The sequence below is a fragment of the Poecilia formosa genome, unplaced genomic scaffold (genome assembly GCF_000485575.1).
Source record: "Poecilia formosa unplaced genomic scaffold, Poecilia_formosa-5.1.2 Scaffold441, whole genome shotgun sequence".
NCBI classification, from domain to species: domain Eukaryota; kingdom Metazoa; phylum Chordata; class Actinopteri; order Cyprinodontiformes; family Poeciliidae; genus Poecilia; species Poecilia formosa.
In genome coordinates this window covers 263276-273162 of record NW_006800380.1, presented here as the reverse complement: position 1 = coordinate 273162, position 9887 = coordinate 263276, and the positions used below count along the sequence as shown (strand labels likewise).

Sequence of the window (9887 nt, the reverse complement as noted above, 5' to 3'; positions counted from 1 at the left end):
TGGTCTCTGCACGGCCCTGACTGACATGATAAACATGTCATAACACCTGTTAGGAACATACCAACAGCTGTCATGAAATGTCATTCGATAAATAATGATACTTTTAATAAGAATTTGCTTTAAAAGTTGGATTAGAAGTCCATTAACAGTGCCAACTTTGCATTATTTTGTAAATAATGACACTGTAAGTGAGTTTGTTCTAAAGTTGAAGGACTGTTAGGCGCTGTTCAGGTTTGTCACTGCTCTCAACCTGGAGTGTTGGCCAGAACACCACTCAGGCCAGGATTCAGCTCAGGACCAGATGTTTGGATGAGGTGCATCAGATGTTTAATGAAGACACGAGGCAGGATCCATTAACTGTTCTGTATTCCAAACTGTATCACAGATATTGATCCAATGAACATGGATGGGCATAAATGTGTGTCTACATGAAGGTGTGTGTGGTTTCCTAGAATAAACAAGAATACAGAAAATAAGTTCAAGGTGTCCTATCATTACACATTACACCATGCCATTATATCTTAGATAAACTAAGAAGGAAACCTCTAAATCAATATTATTAAGCAAACTAAGGCAAGTTAACTAATAACCATGCCTCTGCTCCACTGAGAATAGATATATGTTCAACACAATGCTCTATAATACACACATAGCAAATAGCTCGGACTTAGCAACAGGTGAAATAATAGCAAACAAATAAACTTCAAATCACTCATTTAGCTGCAGTAAACACTCAAACATTGCAACTTACTTCTCAATGACACACTTATAAGGAGAACACACATATCTTGCACGTCTTTCCCACGTGTTAGCACAGTGGCTCGGTTACCCAACTTCCCCACCAGATATCAGCAACACTGGCTACGGCAAGGTGTTGACGTCATCACTGCCCTAACTACGGTATGCCTTAAGGGACAAAAGTAACGCTGAACAGAAAACACATAATACAAAGAGTAATACTCAACACCAAACTTAAACTATATTTAAGGGTCTTTTGAACAGACACTTTAATGTAAAGTTGGCACTTTTAATGGACTTTTAATCCAACTTTTAAAGCAAATTCTTATTAAAAGTGTCATTATTTACCAAATTGCACTTCATGACAACAATCAGACATTCATAAAGACAGTGTCATATCAGTCTTATGCACACCCCATCAAATAAAGTGTTACTAAAATAGTACACAATGTACACAAGCACAATGTAATTTTTTTCAGTCGGAAAGTTTGATCCTTAATTGGATCCGTAATTGATCTTTCTGTGTTCTGGTAGCCTGATATGTTTGCAATAGTGTAGTGTGTATGAAACATATAATGCACAAAGTGGCAAAGCAGAATAATAAAACATGAAGTCACTAAAAAGTGTACTTCATTAGCAATTGTAATAAACCAAAAGTGTAATTGTAGCATGCAATCACACTATTAATATATAAAATATGTAATGCCAATATACTGCAAATACATTCTAAATATATTTTAAATGTAATCCAATCACAAAAATAGTACACTCATAATATACTAATCAAACATGTTTATATTACATAAAAAGCAATATACTTAAAGCATACTAAGTATAACTTAAGTTGTTCCAAAAAAGTACATGAAAGTACACTTAGTACACTTCAAATTGTGCTTTAATACAATTTAAATATTATTAAAATACTCTAAGCACAAAATTAGTTGCTCCAAAATGTCACACTTTAAGTTAACTAATCCTAAGTGAACTTGAAGTATACTCATGATTAGTCTGACTTAAAGTATGCTTAAGTATACTAAAATTTAACATACTTGGTGTTATATTCCTGATGAAAAATAAATACACTACAAGTGACTTTCTAATCAGAGTACACAAACACACATGTACAGACTTAATCGCTGGCACACACCCACAGTCACACAGTTAATCTTTACAAACCTGAACAGATTTCAACAACATTTTCAAATCAGATTTGAAACCTCAAGCTTTTTATCTAATGCTTTTAGAGTCTGTTTATATAAAGACTGTAGAGGTCTTAAACATTATTTCAAGCCTGAGCCCAATAGGTGACACAATATGACATATGGGATAATATCATGGCATGCATGAATGCATCAAGTGAGAAACAATGTCTAATAAGATTTAATTTAATGACATTAGTCATATTCTGAACATGCTTCTTAAAGTTCAAATTTGGATCGAGGGTCACCCTAGATATTTAAATTCTGTGATTATGTAATTTTGTCCCCTTTAATAAAAATCAGTGTTAGGAGATTGTACCATGGTTTCAGAACATTCAATCGTTCAATACATTTAGAGTCATATATGACTGATCGAGCCAACAAGTGATATTTTGCAGATCACCTGTCGTTAAATTAACAACAAAGCAGTTGTTGGAAGAGAGTCACGCTAAGTCAGTTGTTTTAGTAGTTGACTTAGTATCTTCCTAACAACAGTCCACCTGCTGTTCTTTGAACAGCTGGTGGACAATCTCAGGTATGGGTCCTCACACTACACACAGTCACAGATGGGTGTAAATATAGAATAGAATAGAATAGAATAGAATAGAATAGAATAGAATAGAAAAAAGAATATGTACTTTGTTGTCTCTATAGGCAAATTTTGGTCAGTGTCATTTGATCTAATGACTGGTTATTCACACATTAACTTCTGAAGAAACAAAGCTTATATCTTTTTCTCCTCACCATGCTACCAAGTGCTGCAGAAACCTGTTCATCATCCATTCATGCATTCCCCTGCAGGGAAGCACTGTAAAATGTAGCTCAGTATTTGAAAAGAGGCTCAAATGATAGTTGGATATTGGATTCACTAGAGCATTGTGGCTTTTGTTCTGGCATCGTGGAAGTTGTTTCTTCAGGATAACATCTCTGTTGTGGCTCTGGAAAAGCCTTATGACCATGTTCCACAAGGGTTTTTTTGTTAGGGTTTCTTCAGGCACATGAAATACCTGGGTTGCTTTTCTATCTAAAGCATTCACAGGACACAGCTGAGCTTGTTGTCAATGCAGGTTGGACTCTGCTTGACCAACCTGCATTGTCAGGCATTGAACCTTTTCACATCTCCTCATGCCCTCACCCACTTATAAAATGTAATACAACCATTTGCAAATAGATTCCGCCTGTGTTCAAATTAGTCTACGTTGTGAAGGACTCAGTGGTTTGTTAGAGAACATTGTTGAACAAACTTGAAGTGTGGTACAACTTTAAACATATCAACCACTCCTTGAGGTGCCATGGCCATGTCTGGAAAGCCATTTAGTGCTTTACTGACAATGAAAGCATTAACTCGAGAAGCAAAATAAATCTTGGTAAACTCCCAACAACAAACAAACTTACAACACATTGTTTAGCAGTAGCCTGCAGAAAACTAGTACTTTATGAAATGTGGCAGAAAGAAAATCAGAAGATATCCTGTTTGTAATTTACCACGTTTCCAACACAGCACACAGACAGAATACGGTGCTTTGGTCTGATGCGACACGAAAATTCTACTTTTCTGCTTAGGCAATCAGCTGTGTTTTAAAATAAGTAAATAATAACAGTGCATATCAGCCTGCACACACTGTACCCATGTTCACCATCATGATGGCATCTTGCTGTGCTTTGGTAGGGACAAGGATTCCAGTTAGGGGAGATGGATGAAACTCAGTACAGGGCAAATCTGGACGAAAAACTCTTATAGACTGAAAATGAAGTAAGAATAGGGCAGAGGCTCACTTCCCAGCAGAAAACAAAGCCTGTGTGCTCAACATGTTGGTATTAACATTTGTGACTTCAACATAGGGCAACCTCTTTTTCCTGAGTGCTGAGGCAGTGGAATGAGATACATGGCATTGCTATTTTGACCACTGAACTGAGAAATGAGAAATTGTTTCTTGTGTTGAGGGACAAGTTCAGTCTAATTTAAAAAAATGTTTTGTGTTTGTAGATTGCGAGTCAGCTTTATTCAAGCCCCGAATGAGCAATTCATGTTATAGCAAGTATATATAAAGACATAAAAACTAATCAAAAGTTAAAAAGTAAAAAAAAAGAAATAAAATGTACCAAAAACAAAACAAAAAAGACATCATTTATAAATCAATGCATAATCGGAAGAGTGCAGCAGTGTATATTATTGTCGATCGACAGTTACTACTAACATCAGTAATATAATAAATGGAACAAATGGCAACAGAGGTCAACAAACAGTCAGGTATGAGCCCCCGGATTAAAAAGAAACTGCTGAAGGAACAAAAGAGTGCTTGAAATTTATTCACTGTAATCTTCTCTGACTTTTAACCCTTGTGTTTAGAAATGGGGTCCAACCGACCCTACACACGTAAAACTTGTATCATTTGCCACAGTCCTCTACGTTTGCCTCAGTCCTCGCACGCACCAAACTTTCCCTAAAGCTAGGTAATTTTTACAGAAATTCTATTATCTATAACTGTAAGCAGTTATAGATTTCATGTTTGCTTTTTTTAGTTCTTGTCGTTCTGTACATGCAGTATAAAAATTGATCCTTTCCATACCCAATTAGAAAATAACAATGTAGGTTACAATTAAGATTAGATAGATTATTATTAGACACATTTAAATGACAAATTTATACATGCTTTCTTAAAACAGCCGTCAAAGTACTGACGTGAGTAGATACAAACAATTCACTGGCACTGGTCCATCTGGGCTTATTTAACAAAAGTCTTAGTGCGTCATTATAAGCCACCTTCAATCTATGAAGACTGGCTTTTTTAAAATTGCACCACAAATGTGCCGTATACAGTGATGTACAATATGATCCAAACAAGTTCAGTTTCACTTCATCAGAACAGAGTCCAAACTTACGGACAAGGATATTTGCCTGAGCATATATCATTCGAACCTGACGATAAATGTCCTCATCATCAGACAGACGGTCTGTCAACACATGACCAAGATATTTTACTTCATTTGAGCCATTCAGGAAAACCCCAGACAGCTTAAAATGTGGAAATACCCTATTTTTGTCCTCTTTAGAGCGACAGATCAAAATGATACTTTTTGATGGATTGAATTTGACATCATGTAGCTCACCATATGCAGAATTAAAACACTAAACATTAGGGTTTTTTTTTTTCAAATATATTTTTATTATCTATTCCTCACCTTCCTTTTGTTGTGTTTACTTTAGGCTCTCTCACAACGGCAGATAGGGAAACATTAGAAATCTCTAATGTTTCCCTTGTGCCACAAACATCAGATGAGCCAAAAATCTTTTGACCTTCATGCAAAATACTATGTGTGGTGGAAAACTAAAACTGTCACAGCTATGCACTACTTTGTGCTGATTTATCACAATGCATCACTAGTCCAAGTAAAATTCACCAAAGTTTGTGGTTGTGACGTAACAAAATGGAAATAACCTATGGCAGTATGAATATTTTTGACAGCCTCTGTATCTGTGTGTTGCTACCTTCTTCTTTCATATTGTGAATGCTGGGACAAACTCCAGCCCACACCTGGCCCTGAACAGGGCAAGCACCTCAGATATTGTATCCATAGTAACATGTGATTACCAAAGATGACTGTAGCACTCTCACAGCTTTGTAAATGTATGATGAAGGTTGCAGCACTGAAATACTGAAATGAATACAAAGTGAAGGCTGTCTGACACAGCAGAGATCTTGTTTATACTGTATAGTTGCTTTGAATAGCCCCAGTGATTCTCTGACATTTATAAATGATCACAATTTCACACATTTTTGCTTTGACAGAACTTCAAGATCCTTGAGAAGCCCTGGAGTTCAAGAACGGTGGCAACAATTCTAATAATCTAGTTTCTTTATGTCCTGAAGAAGTAACATGCAGAATGTAAAACAGATCTGATTAGTTACATTTTTATCAATTTATAAGAGCACTGTTGCACTCCTCTGATTCCCTTCTGCTAGTTCTTGTATTTTTGCTTTTATGATCTTGTGTATATAATGCTTTTAAACTCTTTGCCTGCCTGGGTATATCAGAGCTGCTGTCACATTGAGACTGTGTCAGACAGTGAAGATTTTTACAGCTTGTGTTTACGCTCAGCATTTGCATCATGCAAATAAAGCTACCACTGCCTCTGCAGATCAGGTTTTAGAGTTTTTAAACCATCTCCTGTGAATGTCCTGAACATAGTACCCAAAGAATCTGAACCTTTCACTTATTTTGCAGTGCTGCGATGCTTTGTTCCCCAGCATGTGTGTGTGTGTGGTTTTAAATTTTATACAAAAATATGTTTTTAAAATACTTGTTAAAACCATCACTATTTTGTGATTGTAGCCATACTGTCACAAAAACAAGATGAGGCAGATAATCAGTTAAAACAATCAAACTCCTTCACCTCCTCCCAGTACCACTTTTGGTGTCTACAGAAATGCACAGCTCCCAGTCAGAACCAGGAGGAGGGTCTTAGCACTGTCAGTCAAGCTTGTGAATGTCCTGCTCAGTATGCTAAAGGGGGAGAAAGAGTTTACTGGCCCTGTCCTAATATTCAAACTTCCACCCTTGTGTCCTTCAAATGTGCGTTCCTGCTGAAGGGAACTAGGGAATTAAGGTGCTTTTCCACTGGTAATTCAAGCACCAAATGGTTAATGTGCGGTTCGCCCTAGTAAAAAAAAAGTATACTTTAGTATATTTCAAACACTTACATTTGTGAAAGTACATTTTAAAGTATTAAGTATACTACCTATAAATATATATGAAGTATACTAAAAGTATGCTTGCGCCAATTTCGAAATTATAACTTTAAACACACTTAAATATAATTGTACCAAAATACACTTTTAAGAAATATATTAAATAAAATTATACTTTAAGTGAACAAAATATGTATTTGCTCAAGTGTAAATATACACTTGCTCAGGTTTATATTTAAAATGTCTACCAAAGATATTTTGTGTATATATACACAATAGTATATATACTATTTTGAGCATATATATTTTAAAATATATGCTCATATATTTTGCACATATATTATAAAATATATGCTCAAAATAGAATTTTTTAAAATTCACTTAATGCTTACTTTAAATTATTAATTTCAGTATGTTTTAAATTACATCTCAGTGTAGGTGTAGGTAAGAAGGTGGGTGGGGGAGGACATGCAACCAGGAGCCACGTAGCAGAGTTGTAGTCAAGACCACCTACCCAAGACCAAGTCGAGACCAGCACCACGCGCTACGCGTCACAAAAAAAAATAAAGTTTTACCTATCAAAATTGCTTCTCAAATTGATCTGAAAGATCCACATTCCCATAAAACACATAGATATTAAATACTTGGAGCTGAAATAAATTTAATCAGTAAAGATCCGTCCAGAAGAATCGGATCGTTCCTGAATATCATATCACTATATTGCACTTTGGTCACAGCGTTGTCCCATATATGAACACCTCAGTCAACACCTCCGCACAATAATTCAGTGCATGAGTGACAACTTTTTTTCATCGCAGATGCAACAAATGTGTCTCTGTACAGCTAGCTTTGCTAACATCACGTCCACAGATCTTACCTTTCTTTAAGCTTTCCTTCCAAGTGACGCTAAAAGTTGGACTAAGTCCCACCGTCTGTGAAAGCAAAGCGCTGCTGATTTTTATGCATAAATCATAAATATCTTATGATTTATGCAGTTATTATATTACTGACGATCAGACAGACATTCTCCCGCTCAGAGGAAACCACTGCGCATGTCTTTGAGCTCCGCGTGCGAGTAAAGGTGGAAGCCATGGGTGACAACAGACACCAAGTCACGTTATTGCTCGGATTTTAATGGTGATTTTGGATTTTACGGCGACCCTGAACTTCACATTTTAACGGACAAAAAGCGCAACGCGACTTGGATGTAACGAGTAACGTGACAGTTTTGTAGAAATGTAGTGAAGTAGAAAGTACAGATACTTACTGTAAAATGTAGTGGAGTAAAAGTAGAAAGTATCCATTATTAAATCTACTTAAGTAAAGTACAGATACACGAAAATTGTACTAAAGTACAGTAACGAAGTACTTGTACTTCGTTACTTCCCACCACTGTCAGTTTTACATCTCTCTGAATATGATCTGTTTTCAGTTTTTTTTACAAAAACACGGAAGATGTCTTTACCCAATCCGTTTTCAGATGTATGATGTAAGATCTTTTTGTTCTGTTCTGTTCTGCAGATGCTGCTCTGCTGGAATATTCAAATTCTACAGCTTTGGAAGTGCGCGTAGCTATCTGTCGCAAATGTAACAACGAACACTTCATTGAAAAAAAAAATAGAAATGAAATATTCACATTAAAATGTTCTTTTATTTTAATTCTCTGTTTTTGAATTTTAAAAGTTCTTTTATTTTTGTGCTTTAAAGTAATAACTGTTTTTTAGTCGCACTTAAATTTTCATGTTTATTGTGTTCACTTCTGACTTGTAAACTGATAATTTATGTAAAGTTCATAAAGTTGAGTAATATTGGACAATTTTACAATGTTGGTAATAAAACAAAAATATTTGAATTACCTTGAACATCTTGTGTAATTCATCTTTTCATGTAATTGTAGCCTACAACAATGCAAGTACTGTAGTGTAGTTATGCATGTAATGTATAAAATAGGAAAGTAGGAATAAAGAAGACTTTTATGAGTAATTAAAGTTGTACTTTATTAGCAATGGCAGCAAATCAAAAATAAAATTTGTGCAATTTAAATACTAATATACTAGCAGTATATTTAAAGTATATTAATATAATTCTATGACAGAATTAGTACACTCAAAATATACTAATCAAGTTCTTGAATACTACATTAAAAGTATACTTAAAGTGTACCAAGTACTACTTGAAGTTGTTCCAAAAAAGTACTTTAAAGTATACTAAGTATACTAAGAATTGTAAATTAATACTATTTAAATATACTAAGCACAAAAAAGTTGTTCAAAATAGTACAGTTTAAGTACATTAATCAAAGTATGCTAAAATTTAATATACTAAAGTATACTTTTTTTTTTTACTAGTGCGTTTATACTCCAGGTAGTGAACTTTTCTATTATACGGTCCGCTCCTCACTATTGTGGGCGGGACTTGAGCAGCAGCAGCTGTGTTCAACTCTCTGCTGAGTTTTGCAGTATTGGAGAACCTCGAGGTTCTGGTTCTGATGGACTAAAATAATCCCAGATATTTAACTTTGTCTTATAGAAATTCATTGCTGGCCCAAACATAATGATGAAGGCCCATATCAGCTGATTATTTCGCTATGCATGTAATTACAACCTTTTGGATTAGGCAATGCAGTCAAAAGATGTAAACCAATAGCCATGCATAAACTTTATTATTTTTTAAGCCAAATGAAAACTAAAATTTACATCACAAGTTAATATTATGTAGCGCCGGTGTTTAAAACAGTTGACGCAGAACGGCAGCTCCATCAGAAAGCTGACCAGAGCTGCACCGTTTCTGTCTTCTTTAGTATCTACTGCCCGTATTTCAGAGAAACGAGCTGCTAATTCACGGTCATTCTGCTGCAAAAGTTACTGCATGTGTTCCTGCCGCTGCTCCTGGTTATCCTCATAATTAAACTCCTCCATACAGCTCTCTGATAGCATGTCCGCTGCCCACATCTAAAGTTAAATTCTAAAAGCTAAAGGTTGTTTTGGAGTTGGCAGTGACGCAGATCACCAGCTAATCCATAAATGAGGTCAGCTGTCAAATGGTTTTGGTGCAGTACCTCAATCGGTCCTGCTAGTACTACCCCTGAAGTAAAATCTGAGAACAGCCGGGCTGAGCAGCACCGGATCTGCTAACGGAAAACTAATCTGGCCGAGGCGGACCGAGACCAAACCGGTTAGAGGCAGGCTAGTGGAAAAGCACCTTTCGAAACAACACAAACATCCCAGGAATAAACTGGCTGACAGGGAAGAGCATTTCT

At 35.8% G+C, this 9887-nt stretch overlaps 1 protein-coding gene and 1 long non-coding RNA gene across 3 annotated transcripts in view; one reads left to right on the top strand and one right to left on the bottom strand.

Moving 5' to 3' along the window:
- The window catches only part of ankrd34bb (ankyrin repeat domain 34Bb), a 41366-nt gene that overhangs the window by 8584 nt on the left and 22895 nt on the right, over positions 1-9887 (bottom strand). The window contains exon 1 of one of the 2 annotated variants that reach the window (XM_016663743.1): positions 752-1074. The exons of the other annotated variant lie outside the window; for it this stretch is intronic. The gene's annotated coding sequence lies outside the window, so the exon portion shown is untranslated. Of the gene's footprint in view, positions 1-751; positions 1075-9887 lie in introns of those variants that run through there. 2 annotated transcript variants of the gene reach the window in all.
- On the top strand, positions 7-1228 carry LOC107833749 (uncharacterized). The gene is made up of 3 exons (XR_001659517.1): positions 7-376; positions 435-438; positions 1218-1228. It is a non-coding gene; the product is annotated as an uncharacterized LOC107833749 (long non-coding RNA).